Genomic DNA, 21,308 nt, shown 5'->3' on the forward strand with positions numbered 1-21,308 from the left:
TCAATCCAAGACAAACGCCAATCACCTCTTTACTCGGACGCGGATTTCAATATTTGGTTTAATCGCACCCCGGGTCTTGCTGCATCAAGGGTCAAGAAGCCACGCCGTTCCTTTTGAAATAAAGCTGTTTTCCGCTCCAGTTCCTGTCACGGTAGTAACCGCATTTATCCTTCTATGTATGTCTATCTATCCATCACTTTTCACTCTCTGTCTCTCTCTCTCTCTCTCTCTCTCCTACTTTTCATTTTCTGTCTCTCTCTCTCTCGCTCTCTCTCTCTTTGTCCCTCTCTCTCGCTCCATTTTTTTTTTTGCGACTATAGTATTTGGTTGACATAAAAGTAATAACGTAATGCTGACAATTTGTTTGAACACACTGCAAACAGTTACTGTTTTATACTTTTTCACGACGATATAATATTTAAGAAGCCTCACGCCCATATCCATGGTAAAAATAATAATGCACCTCCGCTACTGCTACCGCTGTGATGATCATGCTATCTACTTCCCTTTTCTTTATCATTCATGGCATCATCATCATCATCATCATCATCATCATCGCCAGCAACAAGCTGATCTAGGAGGCACTTCGACACAACAGCGGCAAGTGCTGCTACGCTGATCACGGCGGCTATGGCTAGTGCTAGCGTTGTTTTGACTACCATCATCAGCTGGGCACTGACTTGCGGTGAATTGTCACGCTGAGCGCGCATCCAACTTGGACCTTTTCTTATACTTTTTTTTAATCGGCCTTACATAATTCCCCCTTTTTATCATAGTTCTTAACCAAATCTTTAGGTTTTAAGACAGTTGGCAATATATTATACTTTTTTTTTCGATAATATATACCAAGTACTTCTGTTTTGTTTTATTATATTTAAACATTTTACGACAGTTCCGTGCGTTTAAGTTTCTGCGAGTTTTTGTAACAAAACAGAACGAAGATAAAAACAATTCAATTAATAACGTAAAAAATTATTTATGACATACAAATAGCTATTAGAGAACGTAAACAGGATTTTTGTCAACTTCATAGCTTAATATTTTTCTGTAGCTTTCGCCTCGTTTAACGTTTGTTTTAATTACTTATTTTAAAGTATAACCTAGCAAAATCTCCACTGAGACAGAGCAACTCTTTTATTAGTTTACTATTTATTTATTTATTTTTTATTTTTTGAAATCTATAAAAGTTATAAATAGTTAAAGTGAATGTAATTTTGCAAAAAAAATTTTTTTAAGGATTTAATTTTTTTTTAATTCTCTCTCTCTCTCTCTCTCTCTCTCTCTCTCTCTATATATATATATATATATATATATATACATATATATACATATATATATATACATATATATATATGTATATATATAAGCAATTTAAAACTAAGAGACTATTTCTTGTGTGCTACATAGTTTGGATTCTGCTTTATCTTTTTTTAAGTGTTTCTTCATAATATAGAAATAATTGTATATAGAAATAATTGTATACATATTTATTATTTTTTATTTCTATGAATAGATTTGTAGATGATAATACCAAAGAATTCTGCTAAAACTCTGGAGACATTCAGAAATGTGTCCACGGTTTATATAAGATATTACCCAAAACAGTATCAAAATAGTAGCGAGTACCTGCCCATTGTGATAAAAAAAAGTTTACTAAATCAAAAATCTTTAATACAGAAAACTTTGTAATCGTTTCGAGCTATAGCCATGATTATCATTAAGAAAAGCTTAGAAGCTATAAGAACTAAAAGACAGCTTTTATCTTGCTTAAAACCATGACAAAAATCAAGTAACACTTGCATGATTTGTTAAGAGTAGGCGTTTAGTAATATGCGATTTTTTTTCTTTATTTACTTTAAAACGTCTCCCAAAATACTTGTAGCGCAAATGCTAAAAAAACGGCCCTTAAAGTGCTTTTAGCAACAACAACAGCAGCTTTAAACTGCTGCTGTTGTTGTTGTTAAAAAATACTTTTTTTTTCATTTTCTTTTCTTTCTTTCTTTTTAATTTTTAATGCGCGCTCCCTCAAAACGAAAAAAAAAAAACAGTCAGTCGCGTCTCTCGGACATTTTTTTCAGCACCACCGACAAAACCTCAGCAGTCTCCCACCGACCGACCCCAGTCTCTTTACCCTTCCTCATCCTAATTCCACCGCCAACGTCAGCAGAGCTCCTCCATGGGATTTTTTCAGGGGGGTGGAGGCCTGACACACATACACACACACACCCTTACCCTTACTTACTATCGTCTCCAGTGCCACTTTTGAGACCAACAATACCACCGCGCTGAAGTCACCGTCGTCGACAGTTGGAAGTTAGCAGACACAGACAAGGACAACACTGAAAGTTCATCAAATTAGGAAGTGGAATGTAGAGGCAAAAGTTGTCATAAAATTAATCGAAAGGCGATAAAGTAAAATTTAAAAAAATAATTTTAAAAAGTGTACAACGCCATCATTGGGTAGTATTTTTTTAGGAAATAATTCTTGGAGTGATTACATAAGATCAATTTTTCTGGATTTGTCATTTTTGACTTCGAGGAATTTGAATTAAGGTAAGTTTTTTTTTTTTAACGACACTCACATGTACGTAGAAAACAAATGGTACTTCGGCAGGATAAAAACTGTGCTGGAATAGTAATGTAATTAGAAACTCGGAGGGGGGGGCTTTATAAACTATTTACTTTCATCTAACAATTTAATAAACAAAATATAAGTTAAAGAATTACACTTAATAACACTGCGCGTATTTTGCAGAAGTACCACACGAATTTACTTTAAACGTTTTAAATGACGAACTTTTGCAAACTTTTTTTTCTTCATACAATGACGTTTTTTTTTTTTTTTTAGAACTTGAACTATTTTTCCCCCTTTTACTCTAACTCGATAATCTAAAACTAATTTCAGGCTTTTTTTTTTTTCGGCAAGAAAGTTGGTTTCGTTTGCTTCAAAGTATAGAAAACCACCAGATGACTTGACTCACTGTCTCCAATCGCGATTTCTTTGTGTGTGTGTGTGGTTGTGTGCGTTTTTCATGTGCCCTGTGAATAATTTATTACGAAAAAAAAAAAAAAACACGGAATGGATGTTAATGAAAATATCGTAAGTTTTAAGACAAGATTTGACTTGGTGGTTTGGTTTTATATTATTGAAGAGCTTAAAAAAAAAAAAAAGTAAACACTAGCACTCAATATCCTATAGATTTTTAAGTGAGCTTATGTTACGTAATTTAATTGTATTTGATACTTATGCATTTGTTACCGTGCTGGAATATTCAGAAAGCCCCTCTTAACATGGGAAGGGTGTTTTCTAACTGTCCTCTACTTCCACTTTCTTTAATATACGGTATTTTCAAACTTGACTTTCACTTGAAAATACTATCAAACTTAAAAAAAAACAAAACTAGGGCGGTAACGAATGTACATAAGCACCTAATATTTTTGGTTAAATTCAAATTTTATGATTGAATTAAGATTCCCTCCGTTTCGAATAGCTTTCTCAATGTTATTTCAGCGCGGTGACATATGCATAAGTACCATTTATTTATTTATTTTTTTATGTGCGACAGAGTGATCCGCGATTTTTTAAATCGTATTTCCAAGTTTAAAGTTTTATATTTTTATTCAATTGTAAGGTTAAAGTACATAATAGGTACAAAACACCCTCCCCTCCCCATGTTAAGAATGGCTTTTTAAAATAACGTTATTTACGTCCGGATCACTCTCTGCACTAGTACTTTTACTTTATAGTAGTTCTGCATTTATGAAACCAAAGTTACTCTAATGTGCCCAGCAGCTGATGACTGGAAAAACCGGAAACTCCAGAGTTTTGTTCTGGATAGTTAAGACATCTTTCTATGTATTACTTTTTGAATTTCAGTGGTTGTTAACATGGAGAGGAGATTGTGACTTAAGGCTCGTCCGGTCGTTTCCAGTTACTCCCGTCATCTACCAGGCAAATTTTTCTTTTACAAAATACTAAACTTCTGCGAAAGTTCTTATTCGCTTCTCTTCATAGAATACTAGTAGTCAAAGATATAGACAAATATAACTGTTCTGGTACTTATGCAGAGAACTACCGTACGCAAGTAACAATATTTAAAAAGCCATTTTTAACAGTGTTTAATCACTTTTGTACCTGACAAAAGATCGGTACTCATGCATTTATTGATCCGTGCTGAAATATTATTTAAAAAGCCATTCTTAACATGGGGAAGGTGTTTTGTACCTATTCTGTACTTTAACCTTACAATTGAATAAAACCACTTTAAACTTGGAAATACAATTCCAAAACTAGCGCGGATCAGTAAGTGCATTAGCATCAAAAGATCCAAGACTTGCATTTAATTTTGCTACTATAAAAAAATAGCATTCAAAATTCTCTACATTCGCAACGATTGTTATATATTACTCCTTGGCGTAGGCCGACTTTTTACCAATTTGTTTCAAGAAAAAGCGTATCCAAAATACAAGGCTTCGGATATCTCGTCAGTATTGGGATAATATAAAACGGAATCTGCTAACTTCAAAACGAAAACTCCATTCATGAAGCGTGATATTTTATTTTCATCAAAATAAAGTTGGTAAATTTTAATGTACTTTATATTTTCTAAAACTAAATACCATGAAAACTTAAGCGTGCCGTGAAAATACGAGAGAAATGCGAACGTTACTTTGTTTTCACGTATTATCTGGGTGAACCAGAACAGGCGTTCGTTAAGTGTCGACTTAAATTCTCATACTTTTGTATATGAATGTTATTCATTCACGACTTTGAATTTGTATTGTTACTGTTTTATTTACTGAATGAAATTAGATGGATTTGTTACGGAATTCCAGTCACCTATTCTTTTGATTTGCCAGTATCCGGTCTGTTAAGAGATCCTTCTAAACTGAGCCAATTTCTTTCCTCGATCCTAAGTTAGTTCGCTGGGAGGACTGAATTTTCACTACATTAAAAACCGGTTTCGTGTCAATTTTCTGTTTTCCCGTGAGAAAAGTCGATGCTAATGCACTTACTGATCCGCGCTATTAAATCGTATTTCCAACTTTCATTAAAGTTTTTATTCAATTGTAAGGTTAAAGTACAGAATAGGTACAAAACACTCCCCATGTTAAGAATGTTTTTAATAATAACGTTATTTCAGCACGGATCAATAAATGCATGAGTACCGAAAAGTCTTTATTTTTCTCTGGTCGCCAGAAGTTTTGCTCGAAGTCTCAAAGAACATTATTCGGTATTTATGCAACAGATACCGTGCTGAAATAAGTCTATTTAGAAACCCATTCTTCCCAAGGGAAGGTTTTGTAACTTCTGAACGATTTAATAAAGTGATCAAGTAAAACGTGACTGTAATTTAAAAATACTTAAAATTTAGCACTACAGTTTTTTCTGCATACTACTGTATACTACTCAAATATTTCACATTTGAATGCAACGGGAAACATTAAATGGCCTGGAGTTGGACAAGGTTGGATCAAATATTGGATAGTTTCAGTAGGGGAGAAGAATTAACTGATTAAGTAAGCAAATATTACGCCAGACAGACTAAACTTTTTTTGGGGAGGTAAAAGATGATATAAACTAGTGAAGCAATAGGAAGAACGATTAGTAAAAAGGGCTGGACTCGTCACTTGTAAATGGAGGTGCCGAGCGTTATATCTAAGTTCATCCAACTAATTTGGAAAATCTGGTATTACACTATAATCTCGCTAGTTACAAACTTGCAGATTAAGTCGATGGTCGAGAATACCATTAAACTGCAGTGATGTTAATTTCAGTATAACTCTAAATTCATATAATTTTCACCGAAATTATCTTTAGTTCGTTTAATTCGGAATTTAGGCTTCTCATGCAGCATCCACGCTGTTATTTTACAAGGATTTTCAAGTGTGTACGATATCATACTTAAATTTGTAGATGATGAATACTTGGAAAACGTACAGCACATTGCATTCAGCATACAGATATTACTCTGCAGATATTGAAGAAACCTCTAGGCTGAGCTAGTGTTAGAAATGTTTTAGAACAAGTTGATGTGTCCTTTTATCTATGCATGACTTTCAATGAAACAAAGCGTATGCATATATATATATATATATATATATATATATATATATATATATATTATTACTCGTTTCAAATGTCGCCTTTTGTTTTAATCAACCAGCTACTATGCATATATAGGGTTTGTATTACTGTACACAGATTCGAAAAAGTTGTAAAAAAAACATAAATAAATGTTATCAAAGGCAAGATAAGTTACTTTTCTGCCAAACTGTATATATTTGTTTTTATTCAATGTAACATTTATTCAGCTCGAAAAACAGTGTTTACCGATGTATTCGAAAATTCAAGATGGCGTCTCGCACCCTCTTTAACACCGTAAGTATGGAAAAAGGTGTTATAAATAAAAAAAAACTATACAAAATACTATTAAAAACCCGCCGAATATGTCAACATATGTCACAGTAACATATATTGAGCGAGTTTTTAACAGTATTTTATCCGGTGTTTTATTTATAACATCTTTTCCCAAACTTACCGTGTTAAAGAGAGAATAAGATGCCATCTTGAATATTCCAATACATCGGTAAACACTGTATAGTTTTCGAGCTGAATACACATGTTACATTGAATAAAAACACGAAAAATATATCCAGTTTGGTAGAAAAGTAACTTATCTTGCTTTTGATAACATTTATTTGTTATATATTTGGTTTTTGACAACTTTTTCGAATCTGTGTACAGTAATAAAAACCATATATATATATATATATATATATATATATATATATATATATATAACTCGTTTCAAATAAAAAAAAAAATATCGCCTTTGGTTTTAATCAACCAACTACTAAGTATGCAGTAAACATCGGACGAAAGTCTTAAAATAGAAACTCAAAATATTGGGTTGCATAAAATAGCTTCCCGATGTTTTAAAATATGAAACACGCTTTCACTATAAGTAAAAGTTGGAACCAATATAGAATATGTATTTTTAATAGTATTCTTGGTGTTAGTGCAGTTCAGGGATCGCTACTTTTTATTTTATTTTTTTTTAATAGAATGCTTGACAGGTTAGTTAAAATAACCACACCTTGTAATCGGTTTTTAAAATGTTCTTGTGAGCACGATCTGTAAACTGGGGAATTACTGAATTTCCTTGGCTGCTCACACGGACAAATGATCGCCAACTACTAAATAGGGCTATGGCATCAGAATATTCTTGTTTTGACTCTCTAGTATATATCCGATTCAGTTAGACACACTTAATAGTTGTAACTAGCCAAGTATCAATCAATCGAAAACTGTACTTGCTTTATCTCCGCCTAAAATTAAACGAAAATTTCACAAGTTTCGTTTAAAAACTCTGGAACACAATACCGCGGGACTGGTTCCTAGCTTGTTACATCAATCATTTTCAAGTCTGAGGTGAATATCTTACTGAGCCGTACTAATATTAAACTCTAACATAATTCCGCCATAAATTATAACCGTTGTCTAACTTATTAATCTTTACCCTGGAGTAAGTTCTGAGCTTTCATAAGCGATTACTGCCCCCCCCCAAAGTCCTTGGCATTCCAGTACTAATTCCACTGAAGTCTAGATAGTATGTTCTCGGCACTTCTACTCTTGCAGAAAATTGCTTTATAACAAATGTTTGATATTATCGCGTTTTTTTTCTTTTTTTTTTTTTTTTTACACACATTAATAGATTAACTTAGTAACAGCGATGAAATTCTGAATTAATCTTAGAAAGCTATTCGCTTTCTCCTTCCCCGTATACACTTGAACTGGTTTCGTTCAGCGGTTTCTTAGTGTGTATTCTAGCACGTTCTGGTTCCGTTCAGCGGTTTCTTAGTGTGTATTCTAGCACGTTCTGGTTCCTTTCAGGTGTTCTGGTCCTTGATATAAGCTTAAACTATATCCGATGATGGGTCCCCAGCTCGTGGGCTTTGGGGAGTGTGGAGCCACCCTTTAATTGTCATTGCTCCCAATCCCACTCTTGCCCGGAGTGGTAGGGCTTGTTAGGGTTCCAACAATGTTAAATAGAAACTGACTTGAAAACTTTTCAAAATAACTGGATTCGGCATTTCTGAAAAGGGTTGATGTCATGAAACAAAAACAACGAAACAACCCCTTCAGATATTTTATATATATATATATATATATATATAATGTATATATATATAATCTCCAGCGTCTTTTCATTCCTGTTATATTTTTTCTATTCTCAAATATTAGGGCGTTTTTTTTTTGGGGGGGGGTTAAACTGGAAAGGTGATATCAACTTAAAGTATTTGGCGAAAGTACAAAAAATAAAACCTTCGTTTAAGAATGCTTTAAAAAATAATTTTACTATTTAACAATCCATTCTTAAAATGAAACTGGGGAGTTTACTGTTTCTGTATCTTGTATTTTGCTTACATGTCATCGTATTAACTTTTTACTTCAGAGTTCCCACACGGAGTTTATTTAATTTTTTTTTTCACTAGCAAAAAGTTTTCCCTAATATAGTTTGATAATAAAACCTACACAAATTACCAACATTATCCGCTTCTTTGCTTTCTCGTAGTAGCCGTTTACCATTAAGTTGTCTCTGTCGGTCGTTGTTTTTACTGGAATTTGAGTGGCAATAAATCTCCTCAGGATTCCAGTACTCATTGTGCCTTTACAGAGGATGTTTTCCTTCCCGTGTTATCCAATATTCTTAAACGGTTAAGGCCAATTTTAAGCATGCTTTCTAGTATATAAGTATACAACTATTACATTACGTGAAACAGAATGTAACCCTGGGAGAGTGATATGTTGAATATATAACATGTACTCCACTACCGCTTTCCAAACAAAATATTACTTAAAAAGAGTATTCTGCCAAAAGAACATGCATTACCTTGCCGAAAAGTAGGGAATGACTGAGCTGAGATGGGTCATCTCGCATCCCTTCTTGTAGCATCCCACGCTCCATGTGGTAACTTTACCAAGTAGTGCATGGGTAGTTACCAGGGTTGTGATTTTGGTAATGTTTTTGTGCAGACCTAGCCTTTCTTTGCTTCTATTTCCACCTTTCGTTTGGGAAGGCTACTGCACCAGCAACTTCGGTCTGCTGCTAGCTCTTCCAAAGTTTTCACTTTATATTCATTGACTTTAGATGGCGCTTTATCACATCTTTGTAGCGGAGCTTTTGCCCATCAATTTTTCTGTAATTAATACGATATGATTTTTGGAATGCGATTGTTTTCTGTTCATGCCCAGTCTATCGCAGTTTTGTGGTGACAATTACTGCTTCTATGCTGTCACTGTTTGCTCTGTTATGAACCTCAACATTTGGTATAAAATCTTTCCCTTTAATTTTCATAATTTTTCTTAGGTGGCGCTGTTTTGCTTCCGACCTTTTTATATGGTTTCTGCTGAATATAGTGGAGTAGGTGAGCTTAGAAGCAATAGAACAAATACTACACTCTTATTGCAATGTCTGAATGGATGTTCGCATTAGTACAGAACAGATACAACTCATGTGTCTGAATTGGGCGCTGAAATTACATAATAGCCTTAAATGTAAACTAAATTAAGCTTTAGGCTGTAGTACTAGTACAGTAAGGAAATGTAATAGTTTGAGCTTCCGATAGGCATGTTTGAAGTTTGCAGAAGGGATAGATTATTACGAGACCGTTAGATCGTAAGATTTTAATGAATCTCTTGTAATTAACATATTTTTTTATGTTGTAACTAATAAAATTGTTAGCAACTTTCTGGAAACGAAACATCTTTTCAACAAGACTCGTATCATAAAATGTAATAAATACCTAAGTGTAACGAATAAGTATAAGTGCTTAAAATGTTTCACAAGGACGAATTCTTTCGTTCTTTAAACAACCGGGCCGTGGGAAGCATTAGCAACACTGAACTTGAGTCTACAATTTCCGGCGTCGTCTCGAACCGAGGAGGCTGAAGGGTTTTGGGGGGCGGAATGGCTGTCAACGAGAAAATATTCACTGTGATCTATGTCAACTCTATTTGTCGCCAGAAATCTTTTTAAAAAATGTTGTTCGTATTTACTTCCGCTCCCACTCCCTTCTAATCTTACGCAAAGATAGACCGAGGCTCGAATTTTACTATGAATAAAATCTAGCTCCTCAAAAAGCGATCCCTTCGAAGGGGGAACGCAAATGCACGAATCTGTCAACATTCTAACGAGAACTAATGTAGACGCTGCTCAATTTCGAAGAAACAAGTGTATTGTCATGACGTACGCTCATCTTCGAAATGCTATTTACGAGAAACTTCATTGTATTTTTTTTCCGGTCATTACATTAAGTTTTAAGCCTTCCAACCCATTTCGAGTCAAACAATTTAATAAGTTTGATATTTGATAAGTTATCAGCTACCATTAGAAATAACGCAAAGCTCTTCGTAAATGCATATGGCACTTTCGACGGCTTATTTATTTTATTTTATTTTTAAAGAAACGTTAAGGTTTCTCGTTTTCCTGTCCTCGGTGTAGAGAAGAGAACCTTTAAACACTAGTCGATATAGGCACACTGAAGATTTGTGATACAGCTAGCCAATCCAAATGACCTAAAGAAAACGATCAGTTCTTAATCTTTGTTTGTCGGCGAATGCCTATTTTTCTCTTATCTTGGATCTTGTGCGCGTTTAGCAACCTCCCCAAACGAGAAATTCTGGTTTATTTGATAGTTCTTCATAGAAGATAAATTATTAAATGTCAGTATTCCAAAACAAATAATATGAAATGAAAAAAAACAAACGAAATTCGATTAATAAGAATGGTAAAAATGAGGATAGGCTTCTTTCGTTTTGTCATGATGGATTTAACTTTATATATGCTAGGCAGCTCTACACATAACTTCATTGAGCTTTTTTTTTTTTTTTGACACCGTTTGGACGATATTGTAAGGGGCATATATTGTAAAAATGTATGTAAATTAGTAATAGGACGATTGTAATATTTTCTCGATTTATATACTATCATTAAAGCCAAATGTCACTCGGGAATAAAGTGTTAATGAGTGTATATTCGTCAGTGGGACAGTACCGCAGTGATCGTTAGTGATAAAAATTGGGTCTAATTCTATCAAAAAAAGAATTTGTTTACGATAGACTCGAACACTGCCTTGTTTGAGTTAGCTAGTAAACAGGCAGCGGAACAGTTCCAGGAAAGCTTTATCATGTTGATAGCGCTTGTAGGAAGCGAGTGATTTGTGAAAGTTATCCCAGTACAATGACAGGTTCACATTTTTTTTAAATACGCTTGTGAGGGTAAGTCTTCAGATTTAAATTGTATTGTAGTTTAACATCATAACTTATTTTATTAGTACCAGTGAAATAAATTTGTTTAAAACCAAATAAAAAGCAACAAAATATCGTTTTTTGGCGTTGGAAAATAAGCACAAATTTTCAGATACCGATTTCGATACGCCAAAAATCCCGATTTTGGTATACTATTTTTTACATTGCGATTTCTCGCCCAAACATACATACGTGTGTATGTGTTTGACTATAGCACGCCCGCATGATATTCTTGTGCAAATTACCTTGTGTTGCATGGACGACACGATATTACTGTAGTATCTGTTTTAGTCTCTATCCAGAGGTTATTTTCCCCCGGGCATTTTCTCGTTTAGGAAAATTGTTGCTTATGGCCCATATGTGGCGTCATCACCCGATAATATAGACGGTATCAGTTCTGGTTAAATGTACACTCGTTAAGCGAGAGTAATTTGGCGTTATGCCCGTTTTCCGCCAGTCCGTACAATTAAGCCAAGTACAGATTTGAATGCAAACATAACTGATTATTAGGGCTGGGACAAACGCATTTCCTTTTTCATTGCTTTGGGTGTATCCGTTGGTATCTTATGTGCGTTTATATAGTGATGTGGTTCTCGGTTAATTAATTGTAACTGTGTCGGATATATACTCGAGTCAAAACAATGAAGTTTTCATAGACTTATTGTTAATACAGTAAAACATTCATGAACAGCATCCACATATTTTATCGTACTTGTGTAAAATAAACATTTCTGAAATTAAAGTTTGGTTTGGACGAAATCTTGATCGGAATATGCGAACAACAAATTAGTACAAGATCCTATATTAAGAGTAAACTTTACACCTTTTATTTACCAAATAAACTATCTATGCCAAGGCCTCGTGAGGTTTGAATTTCAATCGTCAGTGGAGGCGACAACCAAAATATAATTGCGAATTACTTGGAAATTTAATCCCTCATGGGTGGTAGAACAAGAATATACTACTCTATTACAGGGTTCCGTTGGAAATTCCGTGCAGATTCCCGAGTTAGATAGGGTACACGTGTGTCTATGATTACATCGACCGAAACGTTATAATAACGAATCAGATGAGAACTGTTAATGATATATTCAAATTCGAGTATTCTTTTGGATCGCTACAGCTTGAATATTGTCCCAAACGTCCATCACCAGCGTTGTTAAAGATGTCTGACATCCCTTTGTAATTGGGGTTCATATAACGGAAAACTATATCGCTGAACTTTAATGTATCATGGGATCGTTTCATTCGATGAAGTTGTGGGTATTTGAATATGAGCGTGTCGAACCATTGCATATTTCTCTTAATATTACAGTGGAACCCTGGAATATGTAATTAAAAAAAATACAGTACGGTATATAATCAAATAACATAAATTACACCGTAAGTCGGAGAAATTAGCGTAACCAAGGACCGGAAAAACGTCGTATTCCACATCGTGATATGAAAAAAGTATCATAGGGGCCACCGTATCCCGGGGATCTATTTTATACGTAAGAGAAAATGTTTTGATGATCAATTTAGTGACCCTAAGTGAACGTGATTTTATGGAACGCATTTAAGTCTAATTCGTAATACTTACATCAAGCTACCTAGTTAACTATGTCACTTTTATATAATGCGAAAAAATATTTTGGAGCGTTAATCGGGAACTTTATATTGAAATTATATTTAGATCGTCTCATTTACTGAGAAATAAATTCTCTTATTCGGACTTGTATGTTTTTTTTTGTTTGTTTTTGTTTTTTTAAATATGCAACGATTTTGTTTATAATTATTTTAGTCCCCTTTAACAGCATGCGCATAGTATTTACTTTCTGAAAATATTTTAAGTAGGAGACACTTAAATGGGGGGGGGGGGCTCCTGATCGCTACAAAAACACTTTCAAGACATGGACCTTCATCTCCTGTGAAGTGATGAGGAGGGAGACGTACGAAACATCTACTCTGGATAGAATGTATTTCTCCCGTTAATAACGGAAGTGGAAACACTTGAATATGTTATGTATATGTTATTCAAACAATGGACAAAGGATGGTAATAAAATTTGAGGATATATGCTCTATTTTCAAATAACGGATTTAACCCGATTTATATAATATGGATCTGAAGAGTGCGTAATACTTAAATTGGCCTACAATATGGCACTTAAAATATTACTAATACAATAAAAGTATATAGTATTTTGAAAAACAGTTAATTTTCGGTTATAGTTACTTTTAAAGCATTAAAGTTTGTTTTTTTTTTTATTAAAAAAATGTGCATTTTCCGGTCAAAAGTCGTTTTGTCTGTTATATATTTGATATAACCGAAGTTTTGCCTTTAGTTGTGTATCAATAAGGAGGAAACTTGCTTGCTAATATGGCGTGGCCTGAATATCAATATACATTCATACACGCACGTGATTCTTTCAAGAAAATAAGTTAACACTTTCCACATTTGCCACTCGTTAATGAAATGTGCTTGTTACAATCAAATCCGAATATTCATGGGGACCGTTCTAGAAGAAAATGTGTATATTTTGAGAGACTGAAGCGGACCCTCTTATTTGTCGTAAATGTCGTTTCCCTTTTAGCTTCCATGTTTCATGAGCAACCCATTTTACAAAAATGTCTATTTTCTCGATTAACCTATCATAGATCGTTGAATACTTTTGGACATTTAAAGTATTTTAACTCTCTATATAAAGTGGCTTAATTAGTGATTTCCATAAATATATACGTGTAATTATACTCGCTGTTCAGCCTGGTTTTGCTCGGGCCCTATACAGTTTCAAACTTTATGCGCATATGTTTGACTCATGCCCAGGTAACCTACATCTAAAATTTCAAGTGTTTAGACTCAAAATTGACAGGAGTTTGTTAGTCTACAAAGGTCAAATCTTTCTACCTTGATATATTGGCAGCCGAATTTTCAAGCAAATACTGATTAAAAAGCTTGCTGCATGTCTGAATACCCTTTATGTAATGTGTGAAACGTTTAGACCCAAAATTAGTTAATTATTTTCTAGAGATTACAAAAGTGAAATCTTTTGAACGTTGACCCTTTGGCAGTAAAATTTTTAGGCCAAAAACCGATTAAAAACTTGTTCTATCTGAATACACTTCATGTAAAATTTCAAGTTTAGACCAAAAATTAACTGAGCAATTTGGTAGACCGCAGAAGTTATTTTTAAAACTTTGACCCCCCCCCTCAAATAAAATTAAAGTTTGATCCATGTCCATGTAACTTGCATTCAAATTTTAAGTGTTCAGATCCAAAATTTGCGGATTTTCAGTCAAATCGCCCCTTGACAGCCAAATTTCTGTCCGAAAATCGATTAAAGATTTTTTCAAATCTCAATACCCCTTATATCACTTCTCTAGTCTGAAGACTGAAAATTACCAGTTTGGTAGGGAAATCTACGTATATATATATATATATATATATATATATATATATATATATATATATATACACACTTGTTTAAAACCTTACGGAAGTTCCTCAGAAGTTTCCCTAAATGACCGATCGGTTATTTTCGTAGCCATCGTAAATATACATGGCCTTTGCAGACTACTCATGTAGCCTGCTTATTTGACTGAATAAAGTTTGAAAATACGACCAGAAGTCATACCGTTGTATCAACTTTTAGATAAGAAATTATTGTAATTGTCAAAATGGCTGTATTTTCTGATCATAACTTTATGGGATTTTCAATTTGAACACGTGTAATTTGAATCCTTGCCTGAAGAATACAGTAAAGAAAGATATATTTTCTAACGGTTTACTTTTAATTAATTTGAAATTAAAGAAAATATTTACTTTTCCAGTAAATCTGTTTATTTTGACGAATTTTGTCTTTATATTTTTAACGTTTCGAGGCATGCTTTGTCTGATATGAACAAAATTAAAGGTTTTAATTTTAACCGAAAAACGTTTAGTCATATGTCTCTTCATCAAAGAACATTTTTATACATTTACAATGTATGTTTATTAACTCACTGGATTCAAAAACACGTTAAATTACAATCATGATTTAACCCCATTTTTTTTATCTGAATGTACAAGTGAAAAGCGTGTATAAATGAAAGCAGTCTGAGAAATTAGCCTTCTGTATGAATAAGTGCTAGCTATAAAAACATAGCTCAGTTCATAAAGATAACTTTTAGTTTTTATTTCGTCGTGTCACGTATACGATGTAATTCAGACTTATTTCCGTACTCGTACAGAAAAGCTACTCTGCTGAAACAATATTTAGAAACTTAACATGAAGGTTTTATTTTGTAACTATTCTGTACTTTCACCTAACAATTGTATTGGTAAGACAACAAAACTTTAACAAAGAAATACTATGAAATAGCACTTATTGGCAGGAGCATCATTATTAAACGCGTAGTTTTAATAAATAAAATGTGTAGCGACCATGTTGAGAATCAGTTCATTTTATTTAAGTGACTGAAACGAGTTTCAATTATTTGGTGGCAATAAGCTTTATTCAAGAGAAAACTTAGCTTATACCCCGGTTGTTCAATTTTGATAAGAGATATGATTCTGTTTAAAATCCCATCTTGTATGTAATCTATAAACGTTCAATAGACCCATGCTTTCCAGAAGCATAAATTTAGTTATTGCAAAGATTTTCTTTCATCAAAAGTATTCGTCAGACTTTGTATACATGGCAAATTCTTTCAGAAATTAACTTTGCAATCGGTCTGTATTCTGACCCTTATATATATATATATATATATATATATATATATATATATATATATATATATATTTATATTTGTAAAATACTATAATTTATTAAAATGTAGAGTATTAGGTGAAAATAATTTGTATTAGTAAAAAACGTAAAATGCTTTATTGGTTTGTATTAACACTAAATTCGTAGCTTTAGTATTGATTAAAATGAAATGGTTTTTATTTATAAAAACAAATCAGAAAATCCGATAGATTAACTTAGATTTTTTAAAAAATGAAGGAAACATTGGTAATAGCTAAAACTAAAATTGTGAAAATCTTTCGACAGTCTGTTCGATAGATTTTGCTCGCTAGGACTGCAGACCTGACTTTGCTATATTCCATTGAATTACTATAATGCTAAGTTTAAATTATTACGGTCACAGTTGTTTGTTCGAATTTGGTTATCTTGATAGGTTCCGTTCTGATTGTGATAGTTTTGTGTGTGTGTGTGTGTACAGTACTTTAATTAGTGTAGTGCACCGAAAATACAATTTACTGTGTCTAAATAAATAATTCTTACATATAATCTTAAACATTGCATTCAGATTTCTTATCTGGATTTGAGTGACCCAAACGCCAATGAGGACCAATGATCATAACCGCATAAGCTTACTTGCAAAATTTGGCTATCGATCACAATGTAGATGCTATTACAGTGATATGCATGACAGATAAGAATATTTCCAATTTCTGGGAATGTTGCTCGTTTTCAAATAGCATCAATATGCATGTCGATATTCGAACACTTGTTAAAGTGTATTTCCCGAAATATAACATTACAGATATTTCCAATCAAAATATATTGTATTTCATGGGAGACAGTCCTTCATTCAAAAGTAGAATTTTAATATTTCTGTATCAAGAATCTAAGTAAAATGTTAAAATTATTCTGTAGACAATTACTTAATATCATGATTTCAGAATTTTATTACTAGTCCACAAGCTATTCTTATTTAAACGAATAACATTAAGAAACTATTCCGCAGTCTTTTGAATCTGAATACGGTGTAGCATGTGTTCTGTTACTACAGTTAATGTTTTCTCCTAAATACATAAAGGATAAATCTAGAGTAAGGTTGTTATTTTTGTCTCGATACGAATAGTTCATTTTGTAGTTTGTTTTGCACATTAAAATACCATCTGTTTTAGAATTTTACCGTCGGCTGGAGGTAAGTAAGTAGGAACATTGAGAACCCAGAATTCGAACCCACGTTGAGGAAAACTTCAGAAATTATTTTTTATTTTAATTTTTTTTATTTTTTTTTAATTTTTATTTTTACTCCTTCCAAATTTTTTGAACTTGGAAAAGCATTTTTACTGGCATCCGCCTTGGATTATATATTTCTACCCTTTTAAATGAGACTGATTCGATTACCTCAATAACCTTAAATCAATCTCGTATTGATATTGTATTTATTTTATTCTGAAATAATCGATTCGTATGAACTAAATATAAAAATTCGATTAAACGCAACCTGCAGGAAATAGATCAATTGGAAATGGTTGTACATTTCTGCGATTATGAAAAGTACGATGATTGTATAGCAGCTGAACGGCATTTTCTTAGTATAACGAAACCAACAAACATTAAAATATCTTAATTAAATTTATATTAGCAAATGTGTTTTATTTAATTAACACGAATATCCGTCATTGATGATGCTCGACAACTAAATTAACTATACGTATATTCCTGAAATATTTATTAGCATTACATAACTTGACTACAATTAAAAAAATGGCCAAGATGAAAGTGTAGTATCTGTTCAGATGCTGCACTTCCATTTCTTCTCTTTCAGTGGGGTAATAGTCCTTCACAATTGAGACCATTTTTTTATGTTTGTACCTTTTCTCCATGTTATAAAACAACGCTGGTGTCTAACTCTGGGGGGGGGCATTGTAAATAGGTAGAATTAAAAAATGAAGTTTACTTTGAAGTTGTTAAAAAAAAGGTAATAAAACCAATTTTAAATTTTTGAAATGTATATTGGTTATTCGTATTAATCTGTTTCTTCGACCTATTGCACTCATTTTGAATTTTACTTTCACGTTTCGCAGTGACGTGCGATCATCTCACAATGGATTTTGTCGAACGCTGAAACCTACACTAATTTCAATCGGTAATCGTTATTTAATCAATGGGGGTGTTATGCCCTCGAAAGTAATTCGCAATTGTATTATGTCGACCGCACTCAGGAATGAACCCTAAACCTCAAGAGTTCAGTTTTACAACTGAATTTTAGCAAGCTATCTATCCACTGCGCCACAAACCCGAATGACATAGGAAGTTCATTCAAGCACAAGATACTCCTATGAATTAAATTTCCAAACATACTATACAGTATATTTGGTTAGTGTCTGAGAGCGGAATATACTCATGTTAAGCAGTTGAAGTTAAAAACATTAAATACGATGTTTTCATAATGTAATGCATTCTTAAATAAAATTGTGAATAAGTGCGGAGTAGAAGTAGCTTCCAGGACATTTTTGCCTGGCGTGGTTAAAGATTATACATATGCTAAAATATAATTCACTTTATACTACTTTACTTACACCTCTCCTCAGTGTTGTGTTCATGCTTGTAGCATGCAAAATATATGCAGTAATAATTAAAAAAAAATAGAAGGTGGTGTCATGAGCTATGCGCTAAAGCACATGAGTTTCTCATTCAATACTGGACAAGTACCGCGGTTTCTTCATATTTACTTGTCTTTATTTTCTTAAATCTTTTTCTTTTTCAAGTTATTCATGGGTATCCTGCCGTTCTTAAAGGATTGGTCATCAATTCTTTCTCTAGCATCGTTAGCAGTCGTGTGTATCAAATAACATCGTAAAGCCGGGCAAATACCGTAACCAGGGGCCGGAAAAACATCGTATTCGACATAACCTTTAAAAAAAAAAATACCTATCTTAGGGACACCGTATATTGGGGTACTACTTTATATTATCAATAGAGAAGAATTCAGTTACATTGAATCTGTATTTAAAGGAAAAGTGGTATATTTAGCTTAATTGTGATAATTTTATTAATTACTATTTAGCTATTCTCTCGTATTTAGAACTAGTGAAGTAAATACTAAAATTTGCTAAATAAATATTACATCGCCTTTTTGACTTTTTTTTTTCACTCTCGTTTACCCCTAACAAGGCATATCGCCATTTGGACATAAGGGACTACTTTTTGAAAGCATGGCTAGGAGAGAAAAACAAGATGCTGGTTTACGTTACATTTAAACGCCTGCATATCAGTATAGCCAGGGAAGCAGGTAGCAGGAAGGGAACTTCAAAGTCGAGCTGTTCGTTGAAGTTTTGGGACCTAATCTAAGAGGGAGGGGCAAGTGGTGGATACACCAGTCCAGATCTCGCAACAATACTCTGTGCACGATCGAATAGTGGTCTTGTAAAGGTAAGGATACTCTCAGGAGTGAGTCGGCTAGCTCGATCGCGGAAACTCGCCTTCTTCGCAGCGAATTTACAATGTCCTCAATGTATTAGTTCCAATTCATATTGTCCGCAAATGTTAGGCCGAGGCGTTTCAAGAATTCTAAGGTAAAGTGTCATTTGTCATAGATATGGGCGGCTGGAGAGGTGTCTTGTAATTGTTAAAGGAGAGCAACGTTGTCTTACTAGCATTAAATGTTAGCATTCATTTGCGGCCCCATTCCTCTACGGTCTTGAAGTCATTTCTTACGATTCTACCATAATCTATTTATGTACATTCGTTCTTCCATCGACCATGTTATAGAAGGTTGTATCATCAGCAAATATGCCCATCTCGGACACAATATTATCAGGTAGGTCGTTTATGAATATCAGGAATAAGTGGACAAAGAATCAACCTCTGACGCACTTCCGCATTAATGTGATGCTGCTTAGAGGTGCATCCATCAATAACATTCTGGATGGTCCTATTGTCTAAGAAAGATCTAATTATATTTAGAAAAGTGCAGTTATACTGGAGCATTTAATTTTCATTTGCAGCTTTTCGTGCCAGACTTTGTCAAAGGTCTTGGATATATCAGGGGCTACAGCCTTGGTTTCGCCCGCCATATACAGTATATGGAATATGCGTTTGGAAGACTCTTAAAATATATGCAGTGTTATATGTATATAGTTATGTATGTATGTATGTATGTATATATATATATATATATATATATATATATATATATATATATAGTTATATGTATAGGCCGTACTTTAATTTTTCTACGAGAGGGAAGGACCGGTTACCGGCGTTGCTCGGTCTGAGCATGCTCCCTCCTTTCGTAGAAAAATTAATACGGTTGTTTTTGTTGTCCAACCCATGTTAAGAACGGCTTTCCAAAGACACCCCATTTTGGCAGTGGGGGTGGTTGTAAAAATATTTGCCACAAATTTAACTTTGATAATCGCCCTAGGGATCCTCACACGCAATCACTATGAACCAACGAAGAAATTTGAGGGTGGCAGTGTCTGTTGGATATAATTGGATATGTTCTTCGCCCGTGTGTACTACTGCGGTGGCCAGTGAAATTTTTTTATAGTGCTTAATACAGAGTATTATATCGGGTATCCACCACATGTAAATGAGATTTTCTCAAGCAGCATAGTGGAAAACCGCAGTCATATTTCAAAGGAAGATGTAGGTGTATGCAAGGTAAAAAATTTATCTTAAAATAATTGTCTATACTCCAACATGCCCCTCGTAAAAACAAAGTATACTTTATTGCCCAACCCTCCTTACCTCATCGTAAGAATGGTATCCTGCGAAGTGGTGGTGTTAAAACAGTTGCTCCAAATTAAACCTTCATAATCGTTGTCAGGATTCCTACGCGCAAATACTATAAACCAAAAGTTAATTCTAAAGACTATTTTATGTTTTAGGGGGTTTTTTTTTGGGGGGGCGTATCTCTGCGCAATATTGATGTGTGCTTAAGTATAGAAAAAAAGTATAAATAAAAAGTATTTAAAAAAAAAAAACCGACCGTTTTAAAATAAACTTAAAGAAACAAGATTTTCTCCGTTTCGTTAAGGAGATTTAAAAGCGAAAAAACGTTATATAGAATTTTTTTTTTTTTGTAATGCAGAGAGCCGTTGCGTGATGTATAACGTTTACTGAGCGCATATGTATGTAAATATGATTATTAGCGATTAATACTTTTTTATTTGGGTTAAAATTCATAAAACTATTGCTTCGTGTAGTCACCATATTTATTTGTAAACTCTGACGTTTTCAATTATGTAATAAGGTGTGTAATCCGTAATATCAAATTTTTAGCTGTCG

General features: G+C 33.5%; 1 protein-coding gene across 1 annotated transcript in view; it reads left to right on the top strand.

The window, feature by feature from the left end:
• The first annotated feature begins 1,691 nt into the window (after positions 1–1,691).
• The window catches only part of LOC145258239 (cubilin-like), a 1,360,229-nt gene continuing 1,340,612 nt past the window's right edge, over positions 1,692–21,308 (top strand). The window contains exon 1 of the mRNA XM_080116206.1: positions 1,692–2,553. The gene's annotated coding sequence lies outside the window, so the exon portion shown is untranslated. The remainder of the gene's footprint in view (positions 2,554–21,308) is intronic.

This window comes from Euprymna scolopes, chromosome 3 (genome assembly GCF_053919585.1).
Source record: "Euprymna scolopes isolate OS-2025 chromosome 3, ASM5391958v1, whole genome shotgun sequence".
Lineage (NCBI taxonomy): Eukaryota > Metazoa > Mollusca > Cephalopoda > Sepiida > Sepiolidae > Euprymna > Euprymna scolopes.